The 20,938-nt window shown below is 40.2% G+C and overlaps 1 protein-coding gene and 1 non-coding gene across 2 annotated transcripts in view; one reads left to right on the forward strand and one right to left on the reverse strand.

The window, feature by feature from the left end:
* Positions 1-20,938, reverse strand: part of LOC129481632 (septin-7-like) — a gene marked incomplete at its 3' end in the record, with an annotated part of 93,936 nt that overhangs the window by 29,453 nt on the left and 43,545 nt on the right.
* TRNAK-UUU (transfer RNA lysine (anticodon UUU)) lies at positions 5,383-5,455 on the forward strand. The gene has a single exon. It is a non-coding gene; the product is annotated as a tRNA-Lys (tRNA).

Here is a 20,938-nt window from a genome sequence, read left to right on the forward strand (position 1 = left end):
CGACCACGAGGGGACTCAAACTCTTACTCTTCTGATCTGGAATCAGACGCCTTATCCATTAGGCCACACTGGCCACACACACAAATGCTGGTTTTCAAACATGAATACAGAATTGCAGTGAGGAAACGATGAGTTTCTGTTTTCAAAACTTTAACTTCGTAATTGGAGATTTAACAACTTGAAGAGGGGCAGGGAGAGGCGGGGGAGGAGGCACCCAGGAGGAGTAAAACTCCATCTAAAATTCCTAATAGCAATTCTTTAGAATTATAAACTGCGAGATGATCAAAAGTGACACCTTTGCCTTCTTTGAAGGCTCTCTTCTCTAAGTTACCATAAATTGATGGTATCATAAATTGATGGTACCGTAAATTGATTACCATAATAACGATGATGGAAGTTCGGGTACAGAAATATGAGCCAAGAACTCAAGTCTGCAATGAAGGAGTGGACATGACAGCATAAGAGGGAGCATCGTTGTTTGATATATTTTGACCTTTTCCATCTTAAAGATACGATGGTGCTTCCCCCAGGGAGAAAAGCCTGTAAGCTCAAACAAGAGCTCCCCCGGGACAAAAAACACTGGAGACAGTAAGAGGTGGGAGGTAGGGAGGGGGGCTAGGATTGAAAAACTGCCTGTTGGGTATTATGCTCAACACCTGGGTGACAGGTTCAATCGTACCCCAGACATCAGCAACACACAATACACCCTTGTCCCAAACCTGCACTGTACTACCTGAATCTAAAATAAAAGTTGAAATAATAATTAAAAAAAGCTCCTCCTTGTCAGAAAAGCCCCAGGTATTTTGCCTAAAGGTTGCTTGCTCTAAGTTCACCTTCGGATTGATCCACAAACCATCCAGGGTGATTTTTTGCCACCCTTTCCCCAGCTATGTCCCGTGTATTGATAGGGTAGCAAAGATTTAAAAAAAAAACAAGTTTGTAAAGTAAACCAATTGAAGATTCCCCCAGTTTTCGCATCATCTTGGCTTCGTGGAAATGACGAGTTATTGGGAAGAAACTATTTCACTTTTCCAGTGCCCAGTCCTATCTCCTTTTCACAGAGGGATGCATCTCTCAGCCCTAAACTTCTCCTGGATCCTTTGTACACCATTTTCTCCAGCTTTCTCCAGTCAAAACTCAAGAATTGTTTTAGGCCATATTTTGGATGGTATATCCTATGTACACTAATTTATCAAGTAAAGACCCATGTTTGGGACCACCGAACTCTAGTTCTGGGGCCGGACTAGATGGGTCTGCATAGACAAAGGAAATGTCTTCGGCTGTTCCCTATGAAACTGATTTAGGTAGGTCAGTTTCTTTCTCAGAAAGCGTCCTATGAGGAGCATTAGATTGAATAATGGTTTCTGGTGTGATCCAGTTTGGGGAGGCTAATTGCTCTAATCAATGCTGAAGAATCCAACTCCACTTTGGGCAAGATGCCCTATCAGGACTTTTGTTCCAACAGACTCAAACTTATTCAGGTGTTTTGAGATTGTTCTCAGTTTTGGTTCCTCACCTGCTCACTAGTGGATTTTGTGCCCAAAGAATAGCAATACAAAATCTCAAAATCTAAAAAATTTAAATAAACGGGCATTTTTTGTTCAGTCTGGAGGAGCAAAAGTTAACTGGCAGACATAGACAGCAGTTAGTAAAGTTGGCACAGTTAGTAAGGTTGGCAGACTGAGCAAAACCATCGAAATTTATTTATTTATTGTTATATTTATTTATTTATTTTTACCCGCTCTTTGCAGAGCAGGGCTACCCCATACAAAGTATGTCCAAAGTAGCCTGAAATTTCTTTCTTCAGGAGGATGCTAAAAAGGATTGGCACTGAGATTTGAAAGAATAATACTAAGAAGCTATTAAATTGTATAAAATGTTTGTTTATACCAGTGATACCATTTCCTCTCCAAAGCCTTTCAATATTTTCTCTGGTGACTTTTGATTTTTATCTGAAGTGTTCCAGGCAAGATTCCTTTAAACATTTTAAATATTTCTTACAAAAGTATTTTGTGAGGAATCCAAGAGAGATTTGAAAGCATGACGTTCTTAATCTCTCTATATCAGTCTGTCTAGATAATTTCACTGAGGAAATGGATGGAGGAGGGTGTCTGTCGATAAAGGCTTCTATAATTGAGCTTTGAAAAAAATAGCATTTATTTATTTATTTAGATAAAACCAGACAACCTGCCAAGCCCTGAATCAAATTTGGGGATGTATTAGACTTTTAGACAAAGAATCTCCGAACGTAGCTACTTTAGCCATTTTACAAAAACCCGTAATGCATGACCCTAATAATCTTCTTAACTTTAGAATTTGGAAAACTCAGCATTTCCTGTGAGGTGTGATCCAGTGTACAACAAACGTTCACTCTCACACACAGAAAGAACTAAGGTTTGCAGCCCCTTATGGTCTGGTTATTAACCTGACGTGTGTGTGTGTGTGTGTGTGTGTGTGTGTTGGGGATGGGGGCTACTGTGAAAGGAAAGGCTAAAGAAAACTCAGCAAATAAAGGTTTTCTACTCATAAATCTATTTGCAATTCTTTTGTCTATGTGTCTTTTAAAAGAAGACATACAAATGGCAAATAGATGTATGAAAAGGTGCTCAACACCATTGATCATCAAATAAATGCAAATCAAAACTAAAATGAAATATTATTTCACCCAAGTTAAAATGACTTTCATCCAAAAGACAGGCAAGGATATGGAGAAAGGGGAACCCCAGTACATTCTTGGTGGGAATGTATATTAGTACAACCGCTGTGGAGAACAGTATGGAGGTTCCTCAGAAAAATAAAAATATTACCACATATTCCAGCAATGCCCTTGCTAGGCATGTACCCAAAAGAAAGGAAATTTTTATATCAAAAAGATATCTACACTCTCATCTTTATTGCAGCACTATTCACAATAGCCAAGATTGGGAATCATCCTAAGTGCCCATCAACAGATAAATGAATAAAGTAAATGTGATATGTACCAACAAGAGGGTACTACTCAGACATGAAAAGAATGAGATCTGGTCATTTGCAAAGTGGATGGAACTATGTTCTGTGCGGGAAACACGAGGGGGGAGAAGAAAAGACACACACACAATACCTTTAAGGGTAAATAAAGTTTATCCCACGTAAATGGCAATGCAGATATAATAAACAAATGATATAATAAGCAAATTGCAATGGGAATGGGAGAAGGGAAATATACATACATATATATATATATATATATATATATATATATATATATATATACACACACACTCACCAGACTATGAAAGATTCATCACCAGACCGGGAAGAAACAGCCCGGGTTCCAGAGTCGGCCACTTGTCTGTGCACAGAGGAAGAGAGGTCTCATGAAGCTTTGGTGCGGTCTGGGACCCTAGCTCTTTTTGTAACAAGTTGTTTGGCATGAGGCCCAGTCACGAGGGCCCTTCGAGACTGGGCTTAAGGAACATGAAAAGGTCAGCTTTTTTTGCAATTGTCTGTTGTTTTTCAATAACTAACATATAGGAATAGATTGAAATAGAGATTTCTCCGCAACAGCACTGGATGAACACCTCAAGGGGCTCATACAACATGTTCCAGGATTTGGTGACCATTGTTTGTGTCCATGTTCAACTGAGTTCAAATTTAATATGTAACTTTTCCTCCACAAACTAGAGGATATTATGTTATGTAAAAGTCTATGTATGTTAAGGACATGCACAGAAAGTAAAACTTCACATATTCTCTCTCATTTGTGGAAGCCAAAAATAAAACAATTGAACTCATGGAGACAGAGAGTAGAAGGATGGTTACCAGAGATGGAAAGGGCGTTGGAGGGGGCAGTGAGATGGTTAATGGATACAAAAATAGAGTTATCCTGAATAAGATCTACCATTTGATAGCATAACAGGGTGATTACAGTCAACAAAAAGTTATTGTACCTTTAAAAATAACTTAAAGATTATAACTGGAATGTCTGTAACACAAAGAAATGATAAGGTGTTGGTGGGGCTCGGTGGCTCACACCTGTAATCCCAGCTCTTTGGGAGGCTGAGGCAGGCAGATCACGAGGTCTGGAGATTGAGACCATCCTGGCTAACATGGTGAAACCCCATCTCTACTAAAAATAAAAAAAAATTAGCCAGGTGTGGTGGTGGGCACCTGTAGTCCCAGCTACTTGGGTGGCTGGGGCAGGAGAATGGCATGAACCTGGGAGGTGGAGCTTGCAGTGAGCCGAGATCGTGCCACTGCTCTCCAGCCTGGGTGACAGAGCGAGACACTGCCTCAAAAAAAAAAAAAAAAGGAGAAGCAGAAGAAGAAGAAGGAGAAGGAGAAGGAGAAGGAGGAGGAAGAGGAGGAGGAGGAGGAGGAGAAGAAGAAGAAGAAAGAAGAAGAAGAAGAAAGAAGAAGAAGAAAGAAGAAGAAGAGGAAGAAGAAGAAGAAGAAGAAGAAGAAGAAGAAGAAGAAGAAGAAGAAGAAGAAGAAGAAGAAGAAGAAGAAGAAGAAAATGGTAAGGTGTTGAGGTGATGGGTGCTTCGTTTTTCCTAATATGATTATTACACATTGTATGCCTGCATTAAAATATCCCATGTATCATATATATATATATATATATATACACACACATAAACATATATATATACTATGCACCCATAAAAGTTAAAAATTTTAAAAAGATCCATAGATGAAGAAAAAATATATTTAAAAATAAAACAAGGAAAAAAGAAAAGATCCATTATTAATTACTGCCTTTGTCTATTGTTGTTTGGAGAACGAATATCTGGCAGAAAAAGGCCTGCTGTGTTTAACATCACTATTTCTAAAACCTTCAGACTGTGACCAGCAAAAGTGGCACTGAAAGCTAAACCAAAAGACACGCGGTTTTCTCTCTCTGGCCAGCCAGACCGCGGGTCTGAGGTCCACTTGCCAACGTGATACCTGGCTGGCAGTTTCGTCTACCAACAGAAAGGGGTTCATTATGGAATGTTCTCTTGCATCTTCAAATTCTTCCTCCTTCGTCTCTCTTCCCCTCTGCCTGCAAAGCCTACAAGAAAGACCTAGAAGATAATACTGAGGGATACGAACAAAAGCAGCTCCACTATTGCCTCCAGAAGTTTAGGTTGCAGCTAATTGGCGAGAATGAAACCCTCTGTATCTAGCAACTCCGCAGTGCTTTACGTAGAAGACGCCCCATCTCAGGTTACGAAAATCTACAGAAAGGAGATGTTTGAAAAGGAAAATATTCCTAGCGATTATAATGTCTCTCTTAAACAGGGTCTTTGAAATGAGGAGAATTCAAGTAACGTGATTTACGAATTACAACATGAAACATAAAATGAATGGAACAAATGAAGGAATCTAGATTAGATACTCTGTGGAAAAAGGTGAGCGAGTAGCTAGATAGCTCAGTTGGTAGAGCATCAGACTTTTACTCTGAGGGTCCAGGGTTAAACTCCCTGTTCAGGTGAACTCTTTATCTATTTTACTCTAGATCAGGAGTCCCCAACCTCCAATACACAGACCAGGTACCAGGCAGCATGGCAGGAGAGCCAGCGAAGCTTCATCTGTACTTATACACCAACTCCCCATAGCTCTTATGACCACCTGAGCTCCCCTGCCTCCCAGGTAAGTGGAGGCATCAGATTCTCATAGAAGCCCAAACCCTATTGTGAACTACCCATGAAAGGGATCTAGATTGTGGGCTCCTTATGAGAATCTAATGCTTGATGATCTGTCGCTGTTTTCTATCACTGCCAGATGGGACTGTCTAGTTGCAGGAAAACAAACTCAAGGCTTCCAGTGATTCTACATTATGGTGAGTTGGATACTTATTTCATTATATATTATAATGTAATAATAATATAAATAAAGTGCACAATAAATCTAATGTGCTTGAATCATCCCCCCAGCCCCCGCTCCCTCATCCATGTAAAAAATTGTCTTTCATGAAAAGGTCTCTGGTGCCAAAAAGGTGGGGCACTGCTGGCCTAGATAGTTTATACCAATTAAGCACAGGAAGAGGTTCAGATACTTGTTTGTGCAGTGACTAAAACTTTGCTACTTTATGCTTTACAAATGTGGAATGATTTACATCATGAAATTACCAGCCCTAAGGGATTGCCTTAGTGAACTTGTTTTCCAAACACCAGAATACAGAAATCTAAACTATTTTAGAGATTATTGACCTGGAGATTTGCATTTTTATGTACTTTTTAGAGAAGAATCTCCTTCAACGGTTGACTGAAAACAAAATCAATCAAAATTTCTAAACTCTAAAAACAGATAAAGAGATATTGAAAGCAACAAAAGAGACAAAACACCTTACCTATAAAGAAAACCAATTTGCCTAACAGTGGGTATCTTATCAGAAATCACAGAGGTCAGAAAGAGTGGCACAACAGTTTTCAAGGATGGAAAGAAAAGAATTGTTAATTCTGAATTCTATATCCAGAGAAAATATCCTTTAGAACTGAAGAAGAAATCAAGACATTTTCAGAGCAAAGAAAATTAAGATAATTAGCTGCTAGCAGAATTATCCTTTAAAAAATAGCTAAATTTCTCCAGACAGAAAAGAAATGATAAAAGAAGAAATCATTGACAACAGGAAAGAAGAAAGAACATGGTAAGCAATAAAAAAATGGATAAAAACAATAAATTTTCCTTTTTCTCTTGAGCCTTCTAAATTATATTTAACAGTTGAAGCAAAAAGTGTAACATGACCAGGTGTGGTTGTTCATGCCTGTAATCTTACCACTTTGGGAGGCCAAGACAGGCAGATCACAAGGTGAGGAGATCAAGACCAGCCTGGCTAACATGGTGAAACCTGGTCTCTACTAAAAATACAAAAAGTTAGCCAGGTGTGGTGGCACATGCCTGTAGTCCCAGCTGCTCGGGAGGCTGAGGCAGGAGAATCACTTAAACCTGGGAGACGGAGGTTGCAGTGAGCCAAGATCATGCCACTACACTCAGGCCTGGGCAACAGAGTGAGACACTGTCTCAAAAAAAAAAAAAAAAAAGTATAACATGGTCCAGTGTGGTTCTAAATGTATGTAGAAGAAACAATTTAAGACAATTATATTACAAGTGGGAGAGGAAAAGTGACAAAAAGGGAGGTAAAAGTGACACACGTCACTTTGATAAAATAATGACACCAGTACACAGTGATAAATTAAATAAATATCATGTAATACTTAGAAAAATCACTAAAAGAGTTACATATCCGGCTGAGCGCGGTGGCTCTCGCTTGTAATCCCAGCACTTTGGGAGGCCGAGGTGGGCGGATCACGAGGTCGGGAGATCGAGACCACGGTGAAACCCCGTCTCTACTAAAAATACAAAAAAATTAGCCGGGTGTGGTGGCGGGCGCCTGTAGTCGCAGCTACTCGGAGAGGCTCAGGCAGGAGAATGGCGTGAACCCGGGAGGTGGAGCTTGCAGTGAGCCGAGATTGAGCCACTGCACTCCAGCCTGGGCGACAGAGCGAGACTCCGTCTCAAAAAAAAAAAAAAAAGAGTTACATAAAGAGATCATTTAAAAACACTACAGATAGGCTGGGCACGGCGTCTCATGCCTGTAATGCCAACACTTTGGGAGGCCAAGGGGGATCACCTGAGGTCAAGAATTCGAGACCAGCCTGGCCAACATGGCGAAGCCCTGTCTCTACTAAAACTACAAAAATTAGCTGGGCATGGTGGCACATGACTGCAATCCCATCTACTTGGTAGGCTGAGGCAGGAGAAAAAAAAACCCACACACACAAAAAAACACTACAGATAAATGGCAATGAAATGCTAAGAAGTATACAAGTAGTCCATAAAGAAGGCTTTAATACATACATACATACATATATATATGGTAGTAACAGGGTACAAATAGAAAACAAACTGCTAGATTTAAGCCCTAACATATCAAAAATTACATTCAATGTAAATGGTCTAAAGGTACCAATTAAAAGACAGAGATTAACAGAGTAGATTAGAAAATATAATCCAACTAAATGCTGTCTACAAGAAACTTATTTCAAATATAATTTTACAGACAGTTTGAAATTAAGAGTATAAAAATGTATACCATTTAAAAGCTAATTAAAAGAAAGCAAAAGTGAGTATATTAATATAATATGAACTTTGTTTATTTATCTATTTACTTATTTTTTTAGATAGAGTTTCATTCTTGTCACTCAGGCTAGAGTACAATGGCATGATCTCTGCTCACTGCAACCTCTGCCTCCAGGGTTCCAGTGATTCTCTTGCCTCAGCCTCCCAAGTGAGCTGAAATTACAGGCATGTGCCACCACGACTGGCTAATTTTTGTATTTTTAGTAGAGACACGGTTTCGCCATGTTGGCCAGGCTGGTCTCGAACTCCTGACCTCAGGTGATCTACCTGCCTCAGCATCCCACAGTGGTGGGATTACAGGTGTGAGCTACCACGTCTGGCCTAAAATAAACTTTAGAACAAAGAAAAAAATTTAAATATCCACCAAGAAGACATAACAATCCTAAATATGTATAAACCAAGGAGAGTTGCAAAATATGTAAAGAAAAAAAGAATTTTAAAAAAATAGACAAATCCACAATTACATTAGAGACTTCAACACATCTCTCATAATAATTGGTGGAAGAAATAACAGAGAATCGGCAAAGATATTGAAGAACTCAAAATCATCTTCAGCTAACAGAATTCAGTCAACATTTAACGGAGAGTCCACACAAGAAAAGCAGAACACACAGAACACAGGTCAAGATAGAACATATCCTGGGCCATAAAACAAACCTCAAATTTAAAAGAATTAATTCATATGGTATGATCCCTGACCACAGTGAAATCAAAGTAAAGGTCAATCACAGAAAGACAACAGAGAAATATCCAAAACTTGGAAATTGAACAACACACTACTAAATATTACACAGGACAAAGAGAAAGTCTTAGTAGATATCAAAAAATAAATTAACCTGAATAAAAATGAAAGCACAACATATCAAAATTTTCAAGATAACCTAAATAAAAACACTGAGAGAGAAATGTATACCACTAACTGCATACATTAGAAAAACAAAAGAGTCTCAAGCTCTTACTTGAAGAGCCCAGGTGGGAAAAAAGCAAAATAAACCCAAAGCAAATAGACAAAAGATAACAATAAAAATAAGAGCAAACTTCAATGAAGCTGAACACACACAAAAAAAGAAAAGCAAACAAAAAGCTAGTTCCTTTAGAAGATAAATAAAGGAAGACCTCCAGTAAAACTGAGAAATTTTAGGAAGAGAGATGACACAAGTTACCAATATCAGGAATAAAAAGGGGATATCACTATAGATACTGCTGATGTCAAAAGGATATGATTTTGGATGATTTCCTTTGAAAAACTTAGCTGGGTGCGGGGGCTCACGCCTATAATACCAGCATTTAAGAAACAATTACCTGGGCGTGGTGGTGGGTGCCTGTAATTCCAGCTGCTCAGGAGGCTGAGGCAGGAGAATCGCTTGAACCAGGAGGTGGAGGTTGCAATGGGCCGAGATAGCCCGGTTTCACTCCAGCCTGGGCAACAAGAGCGAAACTCTGTCGCAGACCTTTTTCTCCCCTTTGTAAGGTCAGAGGCTTCCCAGGCAGGAAACAACATTTCTCTACTCTAGGTTTATCTGGCCTCACATCTCTCCCCAGTTGGGCCCAGACTCAGCCTATGCTGCAGAAATGTTTAAAGTCGAGCATGTGGAGAAGGAAAAAAAATGGAAAATGATGTGGAAATTAAAATAGCAGCTACATCTGAATCTCAACATAGTGCTTAAAATGTACATAAACTATACTAGGAATGCCCTGCACTTTTGTGAAAAGTTCATTTAGAAATAAACGGGAGAGAAGGTGAAGAGGAGCCAAGCACCAGCTGTCAGGGAAAGGGAAGAGGCAAGCTAGGGTTAAAAAATGAGGAAGGAAAAGCATCCTCAAGATTATTAGGAATATATATATATATATAAAATATATATTATATCCTAATAATATATAAGGATATATTATATCCTAATAATATAAATAAATAATATATAATATAAATTGTTAATAAGTAAATATTTATAATTGTGTTATTTATTATATAATATTAACATAATATATTATTAATATAATATTTTATATATCATATGTAGTATGATATATTATATCCTAATATATAAAAATAATATTAGGATAAGAGAATACTATTGTTATGGTAAACTGAGGAATGGAGAGGCTGATATGAGAGAAGAGTAGGATCTTTATTTTAAGGTACGAACCCGCTCAGTGGATTCACATCCAGAAAGCTGAGCACTGGCTGGGCCTGGTGGCTCACGCCTGTAATCCTAGCACTTTGGGAGAGGCCAAGGAGGGCAGATTACCTGAGGTCAGGAGTTCGAGACCAGCCTGGCCAATATGGTGAAACCCCATCACTACTAAAAATACAAAAGTTAGCTGGGCATGGTGGCACACACCTGTAATCCCAGCTACTCGGGAGGCTGAGGTAGAATTGCTTAAGCCCAGGAGGCAGAGGTGGCAGTGAGCCGAGATCATGCCACTGCCTGGGATCATACCACCCCAGCCTGGCTGACAGAGGGAGACTCTGTCTCAAAACAAAACAAACAAAAAAAGCTGAACATTGAACAAAGACAGAGAGGGAGTTTTTATAAGCAAAACAAAGGCAGTTAATCATACAGTGTGTAACTTGTGGCCTTGCAGCTGCGTCAAAAGAAAAACAAGAACTGGCTAAATACAGACATTTGTAAAACATAGTTATGCTTAAGAAGCCAGGGAAAGGAGTAACAGTAAAGAAATTTGTCTTTCTCTATTTTTTTTCCCTTCAACCTTGCTCTTGGGGGGCAGGACGGGGGTTGCATGTGTCTGGAACTCATTCCTTTGGCCTTGGCTTTTCGGACAGTGTTATAACTGTCCTTGAAATGAGCTGCTAAGCAGAGGAAAACTTGTTTCTTTTCTTTTTAACCTTTGCTTGCCTGTTACTTTTCTTGGAGTGAATGAATGCATATTTATTTTTAAATTTCTGCCTCACTATGAATAACTCTTTACACACAAATTTGAAAATTTAGATGAGATACATTAATTCCTTGAAAAACACAAATTAAGAAAACTAACTCAATATGCAATACATTTTTTATAACCCTGTAACTATTAAGGGAATTCATTTGTAACATAAATTTAAAAAAAATCAGGAATCTGGCTGGGCACAGTGGCTCATGCCTGTAATCCCAGCATTTTGGGAGGCCGAGTCGGGCAGATCACAAGGTCAGGAGATCGAGACCATCCTGGCTAACATGGTGAAACCCCGTCTCTACTAAAAATACAAAAAATTAGCGGGGCATAGTGGTGGGCACCTGTAGTCCCAGCTACTCGGGAGACTGGGGCAGGAGAATGGCGTGAGCCCAGTAGGCAGAGCTTGCAGTGAGCCAAGATCATGCCACTGCACTCCAGCCTGGGCGACAGAGCGAGACTCCATCTCAAAAAAAAAAAAAAAAAAGAAGTGCCTAAAGAATCAAAACAAGATCTACACAATCTATTCTGAAAAAAACAGAAGAGGACAGAAAACTTTCCATTTATTTATGAAGGTAATAGCATCCTGATGCCAAAACCAGGTAAATACGGTACAAAACAATGAGTATTGCATAAATACTTACCAAAATATTATCAAATGGAATTCAGCAATATATAAGAAGCATTATACACCATGACCAAGTGGGGTTTATTCCAGAGATGTAAGACTAGGTAAATTTAGAAACAATCACTGCAATCCACTATCAGGGGAACCAGCCCCCAATATTTCAATTTAGGTTATTTTCTATTTTCCCTAAGTGTCGGCCTGTCTGAGAAATAAAGAGAAAAAGTACAAAGAGAGAAATTTTACTGCTGGGTCTCCGGGGGTGACATCACATATCGGCAGGTTCCGTGATGTCCACCTGAGCCACAAAACAAGCAAGTTTTTATTAGGGATTTCAAAAGGGGAGGGGTGTAAAAATAGGGAGTGGATCACAGGGATCACATACTTCAAAGGGCAATAAAAGATCACAAGGCAAAAGGGCAGAGCAGGATCACAAGACAAGGGAGAAATTAGAACTACCCATGAGGGTCCATGTCCCACTGGGCATGCATTGTCTTGATAAACATCTTAATAGGAAACAGGGTTTGAGAGCAGACAACAAGTCTGACTGGAATTTACCAGGCTAGAATTTCCCAATCCTAGTAAGCCTGAGGGCACTGAAGGAGACCAGGGCATATTTCATCCCTTCTCTCAACCACATAAGACAGACACTCCCAGAGCGGTCATCTATAGGCCTACTCCTGGGAATGCATTCCTTCCACAGAATTATCAATTATTAATATTCCTCGCTGGGAAAAGAATTCAGTGATATTTCTCATACTCACACGTCTGTCTATAGGCTCCCTGCAAGAAGAAAAATATGGCTGCATTCTCCCCAACCCTGCAGGCAGTCAGACCTTATGGTTATCTTTCCTTTTTCCTAGAAAATTGCTGTTATTCTGTTCTTTTTCAGGGTGCCCTGATTTCATATTGTTCAAACACCCATGTTTTACAATCAGATTTCATATTGTTCAAACACACATGTTTTACAAACAATTTGTACAGTTAACACAATCATCGCAGGGGCTGGAGGCGACATACATCCTTAGTTTATGAAGATGATGAGATTAAGAGATTAAAGACAGGCATAGGAAGTTATAAGAGTATTGATTGAGGAAGTGATAAATGTCCATGAAATCTTCATAATTTATGTTCAGAGACTGCAGTAAAGACAGGCATAAGAAATTACAAAAGTATTAATTTTGGGATCTATTAAATGTCCCTGAAATCTTCACAATTTATGTTCCTCTGCTGCAGCTTCACCTGGTGCCTGTTTGGGGTCCCTGACTTCTCGCAACAATCCATCACATTAACAGGCTAAAAAATAAAATCACACGATCATATCAAAGTAGAAAAAGCATTTGTCAAACTTCAATAGCTACTCATGAGAAAAAGTCTCAGAAAAATAGGAATAGAGAACAGCTAACACTGTACATCATGAAAAAGACAGAATGTGTATTAATCCGTTTTCACACTGCTATGACAACACTATCCGAGACTGGGTAATTTTGTTTTTTCTTTAGATGGAGTCTTGCTCTGTCGCCCAGGCTGGAGTGCAGTGGCGTGCTTTCAACCTCTGCCTCCTGGGTTCAAGCTACTCTTCTGCATCAGTCTCCTGAGTAGATGGGACTACAGGTGCAGGCCACCACACCCGACTAATTTTTGTATTTTTAGTACAGACGGGGTTTCACCATATTGGTCAGGCTTGTCTGGAACTCCTGAACTCATGATCCGCCCGCCTCAGCCTCCCAAAGTGCTGGGATTACTGGCATGAGCCCCTGTGTTGGGCGAGACTGGGTAATTTATAAAGGAAATAGGTTTAATTGAGTGACAGTTTCACACAGCTGAGGAGGCTGCAGAAAACTTAAAATCATGGCAGAAGGGAAATGGGAAGCAAGGACCTTCTTTACATGACAGCAGGAGAAAGAACGATGAGCAAAAGAGGAACTTGCCAAACACTTATAAAACCGTCAGATCTCATGAGAACTCACTCACTATCACCAGAACAGTATGGGGGAAGCCACCCCCATGATCCAATTACCTCCCACCAGGTTTCTCCCACAAAGTCAAAGGAATTAGAATAATTATTTAAAATCTAGGAGGAACAAGCAGTCTACCTGATTTCAAGACTATTGCAGTACATGGTTGTATTCTTGTACTATTGTATTATTACTACAGTAATGAAGACTGTATAGTACTGGCAAGGATATGGGCATGTGGATTAATAGAGAGAATGGAAAAATAAACCCACACAAATATTCTCAACTGGTTTTTGACAAAGTTGCATAAGTAGTAATTCCATGAAAGAAAAACAAGTCTCATGCCTTCACAAAAGTGAACTTAAAATGGATCACAGATATGAATGTAAAATGTAGAACTATAAAACTTCAAGGAAAAAACATGGAAGATAATCTTTCCGAACTAGGGCTAGACAAATAGTTTTACAGTTGACAGTGAAACATGATCCAGAGATATTGTAAAAGCTGGTTCATGTTTCCTCGTTTCATCTCGTGCTGTGTCAGTTGCTTTGGCTGGTACAGAGGCTGACCAAATAGAAATAAAAGAGCACTAAAGGCAATGAATTGGGTCATGTTTTTACTTTTTATGTGACAAAGAAATGACAGAATTGGTAGCCAGGCACAGTGGCTCATGCCTGTAATGCCAGCACTTTGGGAGGCCAAGGGGGGCAGATCACCTGAGGTCAGGAATTCGAGACCAGCCTGGTCAACATGGTGAAACCCCACCTCTACAAAAAATTAGCTGGGCATGGTGATGCACACCTATAATCCCAGCTACTCAGGAGGTTGAGTCAGGAGACATTTGAACCCAGGAGGCAGAGGTTGCAGTTAGCCGAGATCACATCACTGCACTCCAGCCTGGGTGATAGAGTGAGACACTGCCTCAAAAAAAAAAAAAAAAAAAAAAAAGAAAAGAAAAAAAAGAAATGAGAGAAAAGGAAAGAAAGGGAGAGAGAGAAAGAAAGAGAGAAAGAAAGAGCTAAAGAGAGAAAGGAAAAGAAAAACGAAATGAGGAAAAACAAAGAAAGGGGGAGAGAGAAAGAAAGAGAAAAAGAAAAAGAAAAAAGAAAGAAAGGAAAGAAAGAAAAAGAAAAAGAGAAGGAAGAGAGAAAGAAAGAGAAGGGAGGGTAGAATGATACAAAAGGAAAGAAATAAAGAAAATTGTCTTGAAAGAGTCTCTTGGCTCACAAGAACTCTGGTGAGTTCTTCTACAGGAAAATCAGAGTCTCCTGTATGTGACGACAAAAATCACCTAAAATATTGATGGTGTCAAAGAGATAATAAATCCACCCCCATCCCTGATGTAAGGCAAATACAAACCTCATTGGCTTTCCTAGGTGGTTTGAGTTTTTGCTTGAGAATAGGCAGGGAACCCCGGGAACAACTCTTCCTCCTCAGCAGGTGCCTGGTCCTGGACCCCCTTCTTAAACCTCTGGAACAGTGCTTCCCAAACTTTAGCATCAGAGTCACTTGAGGGCTTATTCAAGCACAGGCGGCTGGGCCCCACCCTCAGCAATTCTGATTCAATAGATCTGAGGTTGGGCCTGGAATTTGGCCTTCTGCTTGTAGAACCCTAATCCCTCACCCCTTACTCTCCGATGCAGTGTCCACTGTGACTAACATGCCGCTATTTGCTTAAAGAGCCTGAAGAGAACCCGTGGATAGAAGGGAAAAAAAAAAGTATGAAATGAAAAGAAAATGTCTGCATTACCTTCCCTAAAAAAAAAATTGTATCTTATAACAAACATATGATTGGCCCCTGGGGCACACAGCCAGTCTTAAGCTAAACAGGTTTCACTAGACAATATCCCTCCTGTATGCTTGTTATGGATATTTCCACTGAACAAAAGAATCAAGAAGTAAGGACAGCCTAGCCTGATAGAGTGTTAGACTGGTGGACTGATGACAAACATCATACTCTGTTGCCTCTCAAAGACACTTTTGATTCAACAGCAAACATATACACAGAGGACAGCAATTTTGAAACATACAGCATTGGAAACACCTAAAAGTTATCATCAGTGGATAGGATTTCCTGGGAGTTTCCTCGTAATGCAATGTAGTTGTGATGGAATTGACAGAGAAAGAACAAAAAACGTTTGTTTTGTTTTTACCTGAGGAAGTGCTCAACACACCTGCGATCCACTCACCTTTTACTTTGCGTCTGTTTTCCATTGTGACAGAAAAACTTTTCCTACTTTTTCACATGAGTCCTCTGTTGGCTGTTTTTTGTTTTGTTTTGCTTTTTGTTGCTGTTGTTGAGACAGAGTCTTGCTCTGTCGCCCAGGTGGGAGTGCAGTGGCGCGATCTCGGCTCACTGCAAGCTCTGCCTCCTGGTTCACGCCATTCTCCTGCTTCAGCCGCCCGAGTAGCTGGGACTACAGGAGCCCGCCAACATGCTTGGCTAATTTTTTGTATTTTTAGTAAAGACGGTGTTTCACCGTGTTAGCCAGGATGGTCTCGATCTCCTGACCTCGTGATCCGCCCGTCTCGGCCTCCCAAAGTGCTGGGATTACAGGCATGAGCCACCGCGCCTGGCCCATTGGCTGTTAAGAGAGGTTTCCAGGCAATGTTTTATTTTAAAAAGGAAAATGTAATGGCTGAGGAAATACAGGAAAATGAATCAATTTTATGGAATATCAGTAAGGAATGTTGATCCGTATTGGTTTCTGCTCCTCGCATGTTGAAGTCCTCTAATTCCCCAACAGTCTTTGTTCAGTCATCCAGCGTCCTTTCACTTCCATCTCAAGAGGCTAGAGAGCCCCGGCAGTCTTGTCTCAGTATTGGATCACACTTGTGGCTGTGCTCTCTGAGCAGGCTGACAGGGAGAGACTGGAGGATAAATTAGCGGACAGATACTTTCGCTCTGTTCTTTGGCCCAGAAAACAAAACTAATGTAAAAAAAAAAAAAAAAGAAAACAAAGATGATGCCAGGAGCGGTGGCTCACGCCTGTAATCCCAGCATTTTGGGAAACTGTGGCAGGTGGATCACCTGAGCTCTGGAGTTCGACACCAGCGTGGCCAACATGGTGAAACCCCGTCTCTGCTAAAAATACAAAAATTACTCGGGCCTGATGGCATGCTCCTGTAATCCCAGCTGCTGAGGCAGGAGAATCGCTTGAACCCAGGAGGGAGAGGTTGTAGTGAGCCGAGATCGAGCCACTGCACTCCAGCCTGGGCTACAGAGCGAGACTCCGTCTCCAAAAATAAATAAATAAATAAATAAATAAATAAATAAATAAATAAATAAATCTAATGCCCGCGGGGCACTTTTCCCCCTTCTTCTTTGTCTTTCCTTCTCTTTAATCATAGTACAAAATGAGAGTGAATGTGAACCGCCCGTGGATGTGCACACTTTTGTTTGGGTTCAAGAGACCCGGTTGGGATCCCATTCTTCATTCTTCCTCATTTCTTTTTCACCTTCCTTTTGTCGTCGCAATCGCCTTCGGTGATGTTGAAGCTCACAGCATTGAGATGGTTTATAAATGGAGGCAACCCCTTGGGTTACGTCTTTACTATCTATATGTGCAGAAATAGGATAGAAAAAGGTGTGGAGGCAGAAGTCTATGTTGCTTGAAAATTAGGTTTGAGCACTGCCAGAGCAAAACCGCCCTTTGGAGGTGCTGGGGATCGAACCTGGGGCCTCATACATGCAAAACATGCGAGCTACCACCGAGCTACACCCCCTTCCTGAAAAGCCCTTTTTGTAATAATTTTCAGGAGGTAACTTTCTTTTTCTGGGTATTATGGAGCATCTGCAACTGCTTTGAGTAGAAGATACTTGGTACTAATGGGGGATACAAATTATTTAGAATACTGTATACAATTGAAATGGAAAGCGCCTGTAATCCCAGCTACTGGGGAGGCTGAGGCAGGAGAATCTGAACCAGGAGGCAGAGGTTGCAGTGAGCCGAGATCGCGCCACTGCACTCCAGCCGGGGAGTTGGAGCAAAACTCAATCTCAATCTCAATCTCAATAAAATAAAATAAAATAACTTCCTAGGTTTAAGACTTTAAATAATTTATTTAATGTCAGCACTTCATGGAAGACTTCAGTGGAATATGCAAACAAATGAGAGAGTGATGCATATATATGTGTGTGTGTGTGTGTGTTTGTGAGTGTGTGTGTGCTTGTGTGTATTACCTTTATCGGATTTTCAACAGCAAAAAATTGGAGTTCTGTACACCCTTCTGGGATTGGCATGCAAGTGTTGTATAAGGGTTGTATTAGCTGGGCGCTGTGGCTTATGTCTGTAATCCCAGCACTTTGGAAGGCCGAGGGAGGTGGATCACCTGAGGTCAGGAGTTCCAGACTAGTCTGACCAACATGGAGAAACTCCATCTCTATTAAAAATACAAAATTAGCCAGGCATGGTGGCACATGCCTGTAATCCCAGCTACTCGGGAGACTGAGGCAGGTGAATCTCTTGAACCCAGGAGGTGGATGTTGGGGTGAGCTGAGTTCCCTCCATTGCACTCCAGCCTGGGTAACAAGAGTGAAACTCCATAAAAATAAATAAATAAATAAATAAATAAATAAATAAATAAATAAATAAATAAAAGTAAGGGTTCTATTAGACAAAACTGAAAAAAAGACCTACTGAAACCAGGGACCTTTAGATCTTCAGTCTAACGCTCTCCCAATTGAGCTATTTCAGCTGCTCTGAACCTATTCTTTTAGCTATTTCTTCAAAATATAAAAACTGACATTTGTAGGGTCAGTATATCTTCCAATTCTGTTGTCTTCAATATCACCTGTCATTCACTCACCCCTTCACCCCCAAAATACAGATTGTTCTCCAATTTATGTCTCAAAATAGGACCCAATTTTAAGGACAATGTATGAGTTAGCAAAAGTCGGGGAAAGAAAAGGCAAAGGTGAAGAATAGATCAAAGCAAGAACATGCTTCGCTACATGGTCACTGCTCAGAAAACCAAGGGAATTCAAAAGAAAATTTGCTAGGCTTCTCCTTTTCTCTGGGCTCTTGTTTTTCTGTCTTGCTAATATGGCAAAAAGGAACAGAGGATTATTGGGCACATTAATATGGTGGTGGGTTTATAGCTTCCAACTAAAGAAATCCTGAGCGAGACAATTCATTTTCGCTATTCCCTTCCTTTCACTGGTCTCGTGCTGACACATCTACCTTGGGTGATACAGAGACCTAGGGAGTGGAAATGGAAAGTATGTTTATTTTAGTGTGACCACGCAAAACATGTTTTTAAAAGGAGAAAAGTATAGAATGGTGAGAATTGTGAAAAACAGATGAACGTGTACGCTTTTGAACCCTATGCAAGCCAAGGACACACTACTACAGAGCCACACCTCTCGCTACAGAAATGTGTGAAGATCTTTTTTGATACATTAGTCACATTTGTGAGAGGTCTTCAAAGACATGATAAGTTGGCCGCATAGAAAATCCACTGTCTCGTATCTCACTATTTCTTACCTCTAAACTATATCCCTTGAAGCTGCTAGGAGAAATGTAAGAGAATCACAGACCAAATCACACTGTTTCTGCTTCTAGAACATTTCTTCCCATCAGTTTTATTCTGAGGTTTCCTCTCCAGCAAACTGCCTGGGGGCATTTTCTCCCACAGCCAACAGGTAAGATGTCCAGATGGAACTTTCTCTGGGGTCCTTCAACCTGTCTGTCTCCATTTCTTCTCTTTCATCTGCTTACAAAGTTTTTCAAGTCCCATCCTCTTTAAGAACAGATGATAAGCCACAGTCTAGGAGAAGATATTTCAATATTTATATTTTACTAAGGATCTTTATCTGGAATATGTTAAGAACTTCTACAAAGCACTAAGAAAAAGACTAAAACTTCAATAAGAAAGAGCAAATTAATATGCACTTCACAAAAAATTGCTATTGAGTAATATAATATATGCTTGACATCTTTTGCTATAAAGGAAATTCTAATTAAAAACACAACAAGGCTGGGCACGGTGGCTCACACCTATACTCCCAGCACTTTGGAAAGTCAAGTCGGGTGTATCACCTGAGGCCAGGAGTTCGAGACCAGCCTGGCCAACCTGGTCTCTACTACAAATACAAAAATTTAGACAGCTGCATGCCCCTGTAGTCCCAACTACTCAGGAGGCTGAGTATCTCATGAGATTTTCATGAGAATATCATATCATGAAAACCTCTTGATCCTGGGAGGCAAAGGCCACAGTGAGCCGAGATTGTGCCACTGCACTCCAGCCTGGGCAGCAGAGCAAGACACCATCAAAAAATAAACAAACAAACAAAAACAAAAAACCACACACAAAATAATACTGCTCTTCATTGGAATCATTTAACCTAAAAACTGGATAATATCAAGTGTTGCTGAGTATGTGAAGCAATTGGAACATGCATACATGGCTGATGAGACTGTAAACTGTTATATCTACACTGGGAAACTATCTGAAAATATCAACTAAAACTGAATATATATATATAAAACCTACGACCCCAAAACTAGACAGTTACATTTATACCCAAGAGAAGTGCATGAGCACTTCCCTTGAAGGACATGTATCAGAATATTTACAGCAGGATTAGACATTTCAACCAAAAACTAGGGGTGCTGCAAAGGTACTTGGACAGTAAAACGAATTAATAAATCATGATGTACAGTATTCAGATAATGGAATACTCCAGAGCAATAGAAAATAACTACTGCTACTAGCAACAATATATAGAAAATGAATATAATTTTGTTTTTTACAAAAATTGAGTGAAAGAATCCATACTCAAATGAATACAGATTTGCTATGGTTTGAAAATGTCCCCTCCAAAGCTTGGGTGTCACCATGTGATAATTATCAAGAGATAGGGCCTTTAAGAAGATTAGGCCATGAGGGTTCCTTCTTCATGAATAATATTAGGTACCCTTATAATACGACTTGACAAAGGAAGTTCATCTCTCTATTGCCCTCAGTTTTCTGCCCTGTGAGGACACAACAAAAAGGCCATCACCAGACACCAGATCCAGTGCCTTGATTTTGGACTTCTCAGCCTCCAGAACTGTGAGAAAATAAGTTTCTGGGCCAGGCGCCATGGCCCTCTCCAGTAATCACAGCATTTTGGGAGGCCATGGTGGATGGATCACCTGAGGTCAGGAGTTCAAGACCAGCCTGGCAAACATGGTGAAATCCCAACTCTACCAAAAATACAGAAAAATTAGCCAGGTGTCGTGGCACTCGCTTGTAATCCCAGCTACCCAGGAGGCCGAGACAGGAGAATTGCTTGAACCCAAGAGGCGGAGATTGCAGTGAGCCAAGATCATGCCACTGTACTCCAGCCTGGGCAACAAGAGTGAAACTCTGTCAA

Source organism: Symphalangus syndactylus, chromosome 5, assembly GCF_028878055.3.
Source record: "Symphalangus syndactylus isolate Jambi chromosome 5, NHGRI_mSymSyn1-v2.1_pri, whole genome shotgun sequence".
Lineage (NCBI taxonomy): Eukaryota > Metazoa > Chordata > Mammalia > Primates > Hylobatidae > Symphalangus > Symphalangus syndactylus.